The sequence below is a fragment of the Aulonocara stuartgranti genome (genome assembly GCF_965226115.1).
Source record: "Aulonocara stuartgranti genome assembly, chromosome: 15".
NCBI classification, from domain to species: Eukaryota; Metazoa; Chordata; class Actinopteri; order Cichliformes; family Cichlidae; genus Aulonocara; species Aulonocara stuartgranti.
This window is the reverse complement of record NC_138951.1, coordinates 10,366,320-10,377,669: the sequence shown is the minus strand read 5'-3', so window position 1 is coordinate 10,377,669 and position 11,350 is coordinate 10,366,320. Positions and strand designations below refer to the sequence as shown.

At 41.0% G+C, this 11,350-nt stretch overlaps 1 protein-coding gene across 1 annotated transcript in view; it reads left to right on the top strand.

Annotated features, from left to right (window-relative positions):
- Positions 1 to 1,657: 1,657 nt before the first annotated feature.
- LOC309688574 (tyrosine-protein phosphatase non-receptor type 14-like) overlaps positions 1,658 to 11,350 on the top strand; it is a 46,093-nt gene continuing 36,400 nt past the window's right edge. The window contains exon 1 of the mRNA XM_082504396.1: positions 1,658 to 2,076. The gene's annotated coding sequence lies outside the window, so the exon portion shown is untranslated. The remainder of the gene's footprint in view (positions 2,077 to 11,350) is intronic.

Here is an 11,350-nt window from a genome sequence, read left to right as displayed (position 1 = left end):
GATTTAACTAGTATTAATCAAGATCCTGGTTCCCTGCTCCTGCTTGCTGTGAATTGCATTTGAGCCACAAGAGGCTGCAATTTGGTCACAAATAAGATGGCTTGTGCTACCTTTGAATTAGTGCTAATTTTTGCCCTACAAATAAGCCCTATTTTAGTTTAGAGTAAATTAAAAAAGCTGAGAATTTCGCTTCTTTTATGTGAAAACAATATTTTGAGGTGACTCTACTGTACATTGATTGCTCTTACTGAGCCTCAGATCTTCCCAAAGAGCTCAGCTGAATGCCTGTTTAATAAAGCTAATAAAGCTGTGAGGGATGTTAATAATGAACCTGCGCTTTTTTTTGTTTTAAGTATTTTTGCTCTCCTGTGGTATAATGAAATATTCCGCAGTGGTGTGCTTGTAGGATGCAAAGACTTATCATCAGCAGTGATATTTATGGAGGTTGCTTTGAAATGGTCACTCGGGCTTGTAATGGCATGAAGCTAGTGGGTGAGGCATATTAAACAAGATATATTCTTGCTTTATAATATCCTCAAAGTCACTTATGCAGACAGGCATTGCTCTATACATTACTGTATAATTGTAAGTCTGTCAGTCTTAGGTCAAAACAGTTGTTTATATTTAATGAAATCTGAATATAGTCGACATGCATTTGAAAAAAAGGCTGTAACTCAAAAGATCTGACATAAATAAGAGAGGGGACTCCTTTGTTCGACATTTAGTCACCTCTGTCCCCCCTGGAAAACCATTAAACGAAGAGGACTTCTCCCAGGAGCCCGGCATTCCTCACATTCCTCAGGTCTGATGTCAGAGTAGAGGGGGGCGGCGCTCAGGATGGGACGGCGCTGTTGCGTTCAGGTCCTCTTTGAGAGTGCGACCTCTGAGGTGTGTGTGTGTGTGTGTGTGTGGGGGGGGGGGGGGGGGGGGGGGGGGTGCAAATGAGTGGAGAAAACGGCACGTCCAGTCTCATAGCCCAGTTGTCTCCTGTGGGTTTTTTTTTCCAGCCTACTGCATATGACGCAAGACGGCCATTTACTCAAGCAAGAGCAGTAATAATTTAACAATACGAAAACCCTCCAAAACTTTTAAACTCCATGAGTAAAATAATTCATTTTCGATGCTTTGTATTATTGTGTTTATTCAAAATTAGATTAGGTTATTTTGTCCTATCTTATTTTAATGTAAGAAAGCCTGCCTCAGATTAGGCTACTGCAGTCTATCCAAGCAATTGTATTCTAAACGTAAAACTGCAATTTTTCACCAACTTACTGAGACTTATTTTAATTAAAGCTTGCACAAAGGTCGTGGGCAATCACTGCAATCCACTAAGACTGTATTAAGTGTCATAATTACAAGCAGGCCTGCCAAATTCCCACCTTACAGCTTCTGAGTACATTTAGATAAATTCAGTCTTTCCTTCGATTTCTTAATTTGAAAAATGTTATAAATTAATTAATTAAAAAGAGAAATACTCACATATGATTAAAAAAATAACAAATACTCTCAATAAAAAGAAAAACTTTAATATGACAATTAATTAATACGTTTTTTCTTTCGGTCCCTTGTGAACTTCGGCCTCTTGGGACGTTCAACGTAAAGCTCATTTTTCCGATGCCGTCTTCAGCTTTTGAACGTAGCTGCAGCAAGCGCCTCTCTCAGCCTGTCCTGAACGCCTCCATTGGGCTAGAGGGACCACTATAAACATACGAAGAGTCCCAGCGAGAGAAGACCACGTCGCTTTATCCAAGTCGGACAACTTTTTGTGACTGTTTGTGTTCCCTAGAAAAAAGAAAAAAGAAAAGGCAGCAAAACTGCGAGAAGAAGGAGGCTCAGGATTTGGTCTGCCTCTGCGACTTTTGTGGTTGTTGTAAAGGTTGAGCTCATTTTGATGTGAGAAGACGCAGATTTTTCTTGTTCACGCCGGATTTTTATACTTTTTTAAAATATATATTTTTAAAGTTAGTTAAATAACTTAAGGTGGATTATCTGATTGCCGTGAGTTCCAAACCTCGACAAGCAAAGAAGAGTTTATTCAGCTGGGAGAAGAAATCGGCATGTAGCGCAGGATCAGGGGTGAGTTCTCTTGCATGGGGGGGAAAAAAAGCGAAAATCTACCTCAGTCAAAAAGACTTCAGTTTTGCTCTTCATGGTTTCCTGCAGATCTGGAAGTAGATCCAAACTCTTGTAAAGTCCACAGTAGGAGTGCTTAGATGTAGGCCAAATGACTTGGCCACGTAGGGCAAAAAGGAGATCCAAACTATTTTAATGCCCCCCTTTCTCCTGCACATAAACATGCATCACCATCACAGACAGAGCCTCTAAATCCCCCTCTACATCTAATAAGATAGTAGTCTGTGCGATTCCAGAGAAACTAGGAAGTTGGAGAACCTGTGTGTGGCTGGAAAACCACTGAAAGATTCCCCGGAGTTAATGAAGTAATCATGAAATCACACGACTGAACAGGGCTTTGGAGACCCGAGAGCCCTCTGTAAGACCCAGTTTGGGTTTGGGCAGTGGGCTCATGCCATATGGAGTGCGCAACACCTGGAATATCTGGCCCTTCCTCATTTATTTCTAATTTTTGCATGTGTACATTACATTTCCATAATCGCTGAGAGAGAGTGCGTCTGTAAATTCACCTCGTTGAATTGTATTAAACAAGCTTGGTGGCTGAATGGTGTGTTTGAGTATGAGCAGCCTTCCTCTATAAGATGATGATGGACTGATGTCCTCACACCCTGGCTGCAAACTGTGTGTACATGTTTGTGTAAAAAAGAAAAATGTGTTTGAACATGCACCTTGGACAACTAGCATTACTGTAAAAGGGGAGTAAAGGCAACACAGCATAGCTGCTGGAGGCGTAGGGTGCACACACACACACACACACACACACACACACACACACACACATACACATCTGGCTGTCTTTATAAGCTCAAAGGCATGCTGCGTAAATTACATGGTGCCCGAGCAAGTGGCTTGGGTGTACACAGCAGTTTTAAAACACTGGTGGAGATTTTTAAAGGCCTAAAAGGCAGAGTAGAAACCTCCATCCATGCTTATCTTTTGTGCAGTAGAGAGTCACAAATCTCATTTGTCTTTCAGTGCCATTTTTGGCACTCTATTTCCTGCTTTTTATTCAAGGAAAGTTGCTGAAATGTTAATTCCCAAAAGGGGTGTTTTGTTGAAGGTCAGCCCGGTAAGATCATAATAGGTGTTTACTGCTTAATGTGAGCCTGCGTCTAAAAGGAAAAGTGGCTATTGTTTGTGTAGCCAATGGTCATTTGAGTCTAGTGGCCATTTGATTACGGTGTGGTGCAAACATACCTGTAATTTTGGTCAAGTGCTCACACTGCACCACAGGAAGAGAGGGGGGAAACAGGCAGCAGCAGCAGTTATTGTAGTTATTGTTATAACATTTTAACCAAAGTGGAAGAAATGCATCGAATTCCTTCGTAGTCAGCTTGTGGTTCACTTGTTATTTTACACCATAGCTGCACTGCAGTAGAAAATGGAAGGTGTGAAGAAGGCTATGACCTCTTTTTTGTGATTAAAGTGATTACATGTCCAAGGCATTGACTTAAATACAGATGAAATTAATCTGCAATGAAAATAGTTGTTAATCTGCTGATAGCTTCTTCGGCCATACCCAGTATAAAACACTCACATGTGCAACCAAAAGTCTCACATCTAATAGTAATGACACTGTAGTGCATTTTACATAAATCAAGTGTTTCAGTGTGTAAATATTAGTCCCCTATATCACCTTACATGCTAATACTCTACCTTTAAATATACTTTTTGTGTTGGAAAAATTGATGTTTAGCAGTTATTTCTTGTCCTTGCAATGCTTTTAACTTTAGTTGTATACAAAGACTGTATTTAAATGATGGATGTAAGCACCTCTATGCCACCCTTCACTTTGTGAAGTCCTGTTTTGAAGGCTCGATGCTAGTCATTTGCCTTTGACTATGTTGCCGTTTTGGTGTGAGAAGTGACCGTATTTGGATGATTAGGTGAAGCTCTGACTTCTTAGATGGGTTGTTTTGGTTCTTTTAAGCCCACACAGAAAATTATGTTGCATTGTTTCACCTCAGCCGGTCGTGCACCTCTCGATTTCTGTAAACTGGGTTGAAGACACAAGCGTACAATCATGTCAGCTTTTAACACCATTTTAATGATGTATCACTACAGTAGCTCCAACATTGGGAGATGTTGGAGCAGTTTGGAAAAACAAGACTTTTTGGGGGAAAAAGCTAAAGAAAACAAGACGTTTCTAATCCTGAATTTACAATAGCTAATGGATTCTGCACACTGCAGGTGTGAGGGGAGTTTATTCCACAAATGACCCACACTAAATCCTGCCTCATCTTGTTTTCTTCTATTCCTGGGAATGTCAAGTAAACCTGTTCCTAAGAGGCCCAGAAGCCTCATACCCCTCAAGTAGGTCAGCAATATATTTATGCTTTATAAACCATTAGCAGAATTCTAAAATCAATCCTTTTACACACAGGAGGCCAATGCAACGAGTTCAAAATTGATGTAATATGATCCATTTTCAGCATTTTGAAATAGCTGCAGCTGATTAATTGATGTTTTATTAAGTCCAGTAAAAACTCCATTACAGTAATCTAGCCTACTGAAAACAAGTGCATGAATAAGCTTTTCAGTTCCTTTCTTTGCCACAAGACCCTTGGTGAATTAGTGAAGTGTGAATCTATTCCCACAAGGTGCCAGCAGCAACAGCAGCATTAAAGCAGAGATGCAATATGACATCGAGTGACACAGCATAAATCAAATGTAAGCACAAAAAGCTAATGTTTTCCTGCAAATTATAAGTAAAAGTAGTACGTGAGCGCTTAACACTTCACTTTAACAAGAATTAAAGTAACTTAACCGTGTACCTTTTCAGGATTTTGCACAACAAAATGTCAACATTTGTTTACATTTGGGTTGCACATCACTGGCTGCTGGCATCTCCTCCTTTGTAGCCTGCTTGTATTAGATGTCATGTTTTTTGCCTCATGTGGTGGAGCAAGTTTGTTGTCTTCATCTTTAGCGGGAGCAGTTTTTTTTCCACGTAGCTTGTAAAGAGCTTTGTTTGAAATTTGTGAAGTAGCTCCTTTTAAGGTACCTGGCCTTGGATCACATAAAAACGTATAGAGTCTTTATCGCGAATGATATGATCATTAAAATTATCATGCCTCTAACTTTGAGCCCCAAAAAAGTGACCCCCATGCAGTTGTAGTGAAGGATGAGATGTGCACTAGAGACCGAAACAGTTTCTTCTACGCGGCTGTAAACATGTTTATTTCTGCTGTAAAGTTGGACATTATAACATGTGAGCCTATGGGGATTTGCAGGCTTTTAAAGAATGCCTCAAGTGGCCACTCGAGGAACTGCACTTTTAAAAACCTCCCTTGGTGGTACTACCAAGCTAGTTCTAAAGAAGTATTAAAGTTTTACCAATCAGCTGTGCTGGGTCGGTATCAGTAACAATACTGAACTTCTACCTAGGAGCAGAAACGCTCATGAATGAACATAAATCACTTACTTACCAAGAAAGCAGCTATTGTTTACAAAATTTCTATAAAAAGCTAACAAAAGTGATGTTACTGTGAAGTAATAATATAATGGCTGGCTGTAGGTGCAGCGTATGACTGTGAGGAATATCTCTTGTGCATGTGGTGAGTGTATTCAGTCATGCACGGATGCTTTTGTCAGATTTGTGCTCTCTGTGAGCGCTCTGTTCTCTCAGCCCAGCAGACAACAACAGAGTAGAGAGCGTGCTGCGACCTGTCCAACTCTCCCACACTCCACCAGGTGTTTTTCGTGCTAGGTGTCAGTCACTGCTAGCCCTGCCACCCACACTTAACAGGTTTGACCCCCGCTACCTCTGAACAGCCCAGAATTTAAAAACATGTGATTCTTCCTGTGATGTGGGACTCACTGTTCACAGAGTGGTTTGTGAGGAAGTTTGAGCATCAACGGGTGAAATTTTCCATTTGATCCTTCGTTTAAAATGTGACTTTTCCTTCCTTTGAGGCCGTTATGGGTCTTAGATACAGCCGGATGTCAACACGAGCAAAACCAAAGTGTTTCTGCTTTCATAGGCCTGTAAACTCAGTGCTACCGACGTCCCCGTTGGCTCCTGGGGGCTCAGCCATGAGAAAATACTGAGTGGCTTTTGGGTGATTGAGCTTGTGTGTGTGTGTGGAGTTGTATTTGTGTGTATGGTTGTGAGACCGTGATGTGGTTCCCAGGAGGAGATGAGAGGAGGGGGTTATGGAAAATGTGAAGAGCATTGCGGTTTGGCTGCTGCAGACTCGGTGGCTGACGATTGATGGTCCTGTGTTTTTGTTGTTGTGGCTGGGAGCCCCCTGCTATCAGTTCCACTGTCCATGTTTACGCACTCCTTCCTTTCTCGCCATCCTCACCAACTGAACCAACACGATAAGAGCCTGAGAATCACCAGCGTTGTGTCTCCTCTTTCCTTTCTGCTGCCTTTTCCATATCCTTGCTTATCTAAAGCCTTTGTTTTCTCATTCAGGTGCTGGGAATGACTTATATGTGAATTTTGAGGGCACATGTATACACACAATCCAACTCTGTGCCTCTCAGTTAAATATCCAAGTCTGCCTGCATGACATCAGTTCTCCGGTTTGCCTCCTGGAATATGAGTCGGCAGAGGAGCGTCATTGCTGGTTTGGAAAACCAGCATACGGACAGTGTAAAGCATCTGCCTTTGATCCTCCTCCTCCTCGTCATGTTTTAGTGACACTGTTTAGATTTCAGTGCCAGTGGGAAACATTGGGCATTCCCTATCTGTGACTGTCACTACTGCTACTGTAACTTCTATTGTTTTCCTGCACTTTTCCTTTGTTTCTATGGTATTTCCGGTCGTCAAAAGCTAAATATAAGCAGTTTGGCATCTCATTTGAATTCCAGTTCCGGAAAGTGACGTTATTTTGAGTTTTTTGTGATTGTGACAGTTGTTAGTGCTCACTGGCATGTCTCCTTCACTTGTTTTAAGGTAATGAGTAGCAGCTGAAAAGTAATTTAATCTGTTGATTGAAAAGATACACCGGACAAAATGTGCTGATTGCTTAAAAAAAAACTTTTTATAGACATATCTTTGCTTGGGATGATTCAAAGAATTAGCAAAATGCACACAAATGTATGTACGAAACTTTGAATCGAAGCTTCGTTTTGAAGGTTTGCCAGTGCGGTGATCCTTTCAGAGCAGTTCTGTGAATTTCAAAACCGGGCCTGATGTCTCCTTCGCTGATAGCAACGGGTATGTAAACAATGTAATTGGCGAGAGTCTGCTCTCACTTAGTGTAACAATTTTCTTCACCCATTTAAGTCCAGGTTGAAATGAGATAAAGCTGCGCGCGTGTGTGTGTGGGAAGCTGCAGACATGGCCCCTTCGCTGTCTGCACGTCACAAATGTGCGAACGCTTTGCCCTGTGTTTGTGTCACTCTCGCCGCCGTGTCCTCAAGTGTGTTATTTGCGGGTGTGTTTGTCTCGGAGATATGGGGCTGGAGGAGTTAAAAAAAAAAAAAAGCGAGCTGGAAAGTGAGAAAGCAGATGCGCTTGTTAGAAACAGTCTGGTGGCCTGCCTCCACCATCTGTTTGCAGCTGTTAGTGTTTGTGTGTGATATACAGTATGTTTGTGTCTGTGCAGGGTGAGTGAGTGGAGCCTGTGTGCGGGGAAGAAAAAGGAGATGCATATATATATATATATATATATATATATATATATATATATATATATATATATATAATTTTTCTCTTTTTAATAAAGTATTTTTTTAGGTGTAAAAGTGAGCACACACACTCACACACACACACACACATCCTCTGGGTCAGACAAAAACACACATGGCCAGAGTGTCAGATGACAAAGAGGGGCCTGATCCACAGTGCCAATGTCCCTGAGACGTGTCTGGAGAATAATCTCTGTAGTACTGTGCTTTCTTCAAATGTCTATGACAGGGCATTAGATCCACATTAAGAAAACACACGACTGCTCATTAGGAGTAACAAAGTCAAAATTTTGAGCAAAAAGTCAAAATATTCTTTTAGAATAAAGTCAAAGTTCAATTCAATTCCGTTCAATTCATTTTTATTTATATAGCGCCAAATCACAACAACAGTTGCCTCAAGGCGCTTTATATTAGTAGACCCTACAATAATACATACAGCGAAAAAACCCAACATATGACCCCCTATGAGGAAGAACTTTGGCGACAGTGGGAGGGAAAAACTCCTTTTTAACAGGAAGAAACCTCCGGCAGAACTAGACTCACGGAGGGACGGGGCCATCTGCTGCGACCGGTTGGGGTGAGACAACGAAGACAGGATAAAAGACATGCTGTGGAAGAGAGCCAGAGATTAATAACAAGTGTGATTCAATGCAGAGAGGTCTATTAACACTTTTAGTGAGAAAGGTGACTGAAAAGGAAATACTCAATGCATCATGGGACTCCTTCAGCAGTCTACACCTATTACAGCATAAGGCAAGGCAAGGCAAGTTTATTTGTATAGCACAATTCAACAACAAGGTGATTCAAAGTGCTTTACAGAGACATTAGAAACAAGAACAAATAAAAAGCATGATTTAAAATTGATTAAAACAAGCAAATAAACTAACTAACTAATTAACAACAAACAAACAAACAACAGTATATATAAACAGTATATATAACTATAAACTGTGGAGATTGACGTTGCTTTACCCTCTATAAAATGCCTTGTGTAGATGACTTAGTGAAGTTTTACTAGAATCAGTTTTAGTAATAAGTAAACTACAAAGGAAATTACAATGTAACAAGTTTTTTCTTAATGTGGCCTTAATACTCATTGGTAAATATCAAAAGATGGCAAAGTTTATGTTTTAGTCCTGTACAGATTGTCCAGTCTGTACACCAAAGGCCAGTCAGACAAATACTGCACGTGTCTCTCTACATGAATGGAATGAGTACAGTGCTTTTTCAGATTTCGACATCTGCATACATGTCTTGACATCACCATTGCAATCATGAGGTGTTAGTGATAATACAGCCACATGGGCTACTTTGGTGCATTTTTAATCCACACATGAAACGAGCAGCAGCGGTGATTGTAAATGACGTTAGTCTAGTTTTAGTCAACTGGGAGCATGGGAGCTAGCTGTATGCAGTACTGTTTCCTGGGGGCATATCATATGCGTGTCTAACCTTACACCACAAGGAAGTTACTTCTGATTGGATTGCTTCCAAACTTGTCGCACCTTTCTACACAGCTTAATTAGATCTGATTACATCTCGTGTCATATTAGTTTTTATTTAGTTATCGTCTTGTTTTTGTCAGGAGGAAAAAGGCGGCACCAAGAGGATCGTGTGTGTGGCTAATAAACAGAAAAACACCTGAGGAGCAGCACTAATATTAACTGGGGCAGCTGGATAAACAACTGAAAATTCACCTTGTAGTAGCTGTTTAGGTTGATATTACCACCAGAGAATGAACCTTATGTCGCGAGAACCATTATTTTTAATTGTTGACCTGAACATTTCTTGCAGTGTTCATGTGTTGGAACTTTATTTGTGGTTGTTTATTTGGGTACAAATCACAGATATTCTCCGAATGCCTCACAAACTGACCAAAATGCACATCAGAACAACTTCAAACTCAGTGCTGCTTATCATTAGGTCTCCAGTGATAGTGTGAAGTAGATCGGATAAGCGCTCGTCGAGAAAAGTGAAGGGGACATGGACACACACACACACCTTCATTCACTGCTAAGATAATGCTCTGTCCAGGGTCAGCTAATACTCAGACAGACTTTGGTTGAATGTTTCCAGGAGTGTGTGTGGACTTAGAGGTGTGTTTCCCCCAAAACATTTCACTACTGAACTCAACTTTAAGTTAGTGGGCCACAAGAGGATCAGAGTCTTAAGAAGATTTTAGAAATATCAAACAAAATCTGTCAGTATTACCAAATTCTTTTGATTTAGCTGTGCTTGGAGTAGCAGTTCGCTGGGTTACCAGATAGGACAATACAGCAAGTTCACATAATACAAAATAATTTAGGTTAAGTAGGTCTTTGTTGTGACTGTTAACTGTCTGAGTGCTCAAACTATTTGTGAGTTTAGCTGCTGAAAAATGCAAGTGTGTGCTTGTTTTAGCCTTCTATGAAACACTCTATTTGTATTAATTATATAAAAAACAACCAGTAGTTCCATATTTCTTGATTTATGAAAACCAAATGCTTTAATTAGTTGTAAAAACGTGAATTCTGAGCACAAGTTAGCCGATTTACACTCCAGCTATTCGGTTTAGGTTCACAGACCAAATAGTAAAATGACTGCGCAGGAGGAAGTGTAATTACGAGCTGTGAAGCACCCATTTGTTTTGCTACAGTGCTTGTGTATAACAGGAGGGTAGCTGGGGGTGTTGGGAGGGCAGCGTTGGTATTTCAGACAGAGACAAGCAACAGAGATGAGATTGATTGAGTTACGCACGCTACACTTGCTTCCTCGCCTCTTGGCGGCCTGCATCTAATGGTCTTAGCAGTAGGTGACAAAGTGCTGTTTTGTTCCCGCTATTGTGTGGACGTGAATGGAGCAAAGCGACACAGGGGCTGGCATGAACCAGAGCAGAGGGGGAGCACGCACGTTAGCAGCTCTGCTCCTGAGAAGACGTTATGTTTAAAATGAGTCTTTGTGATGGTAATGTAAAAGAAATGGATATCGCAATTATGCCTGTTTTGATTCTAAGTTAGCAGCTTTAACCACCACCTTTTTTTTTGGCCTGTAAGTCACAGCATGTTTTGATTTGGTAAATTTTTAGGTGACCCCAGAATCTATCCCTGAGTGGGTAGAGAGGTGACTGGCAGAAAAACACTGCAGCCTGAGGCAAGCTGAGGTTTCTGCAGAAAATAAATCAGTCGAGTTGGGGACAATACAAGTGAAGGAACATCTACTGGTTTTCTGCAGAAATTCCCCAGCTGAGGAAACCCATGTCAGCATTTCTTAGAAGAACACCAACTCATTTTAAATCCATCTTTTGTCAGCTGCTGACCTGTAGCTGGTTTTCAAATCCCGCCCACTTTAGCAACAGTTTTTACACCTGTCAAGCTTTCTATTCTAGCTCAATACAAAGGATCTCACTTGAAATTATTTGGAATTGGTCTCAGTTTTTGCATGCAGGACTTTTCTTTTGTTGGAGATTATGTATCGGAATTTCAGGAGCAGGACCACGCCTCCAAACACGCTCCTTCCGGTTGTCATCTATATAGGTTCCCCCAGTTCTGCAAGCTGTTCATTCTCGTTTACATGCCCCACCCTCCCTACCTCCTTGTTC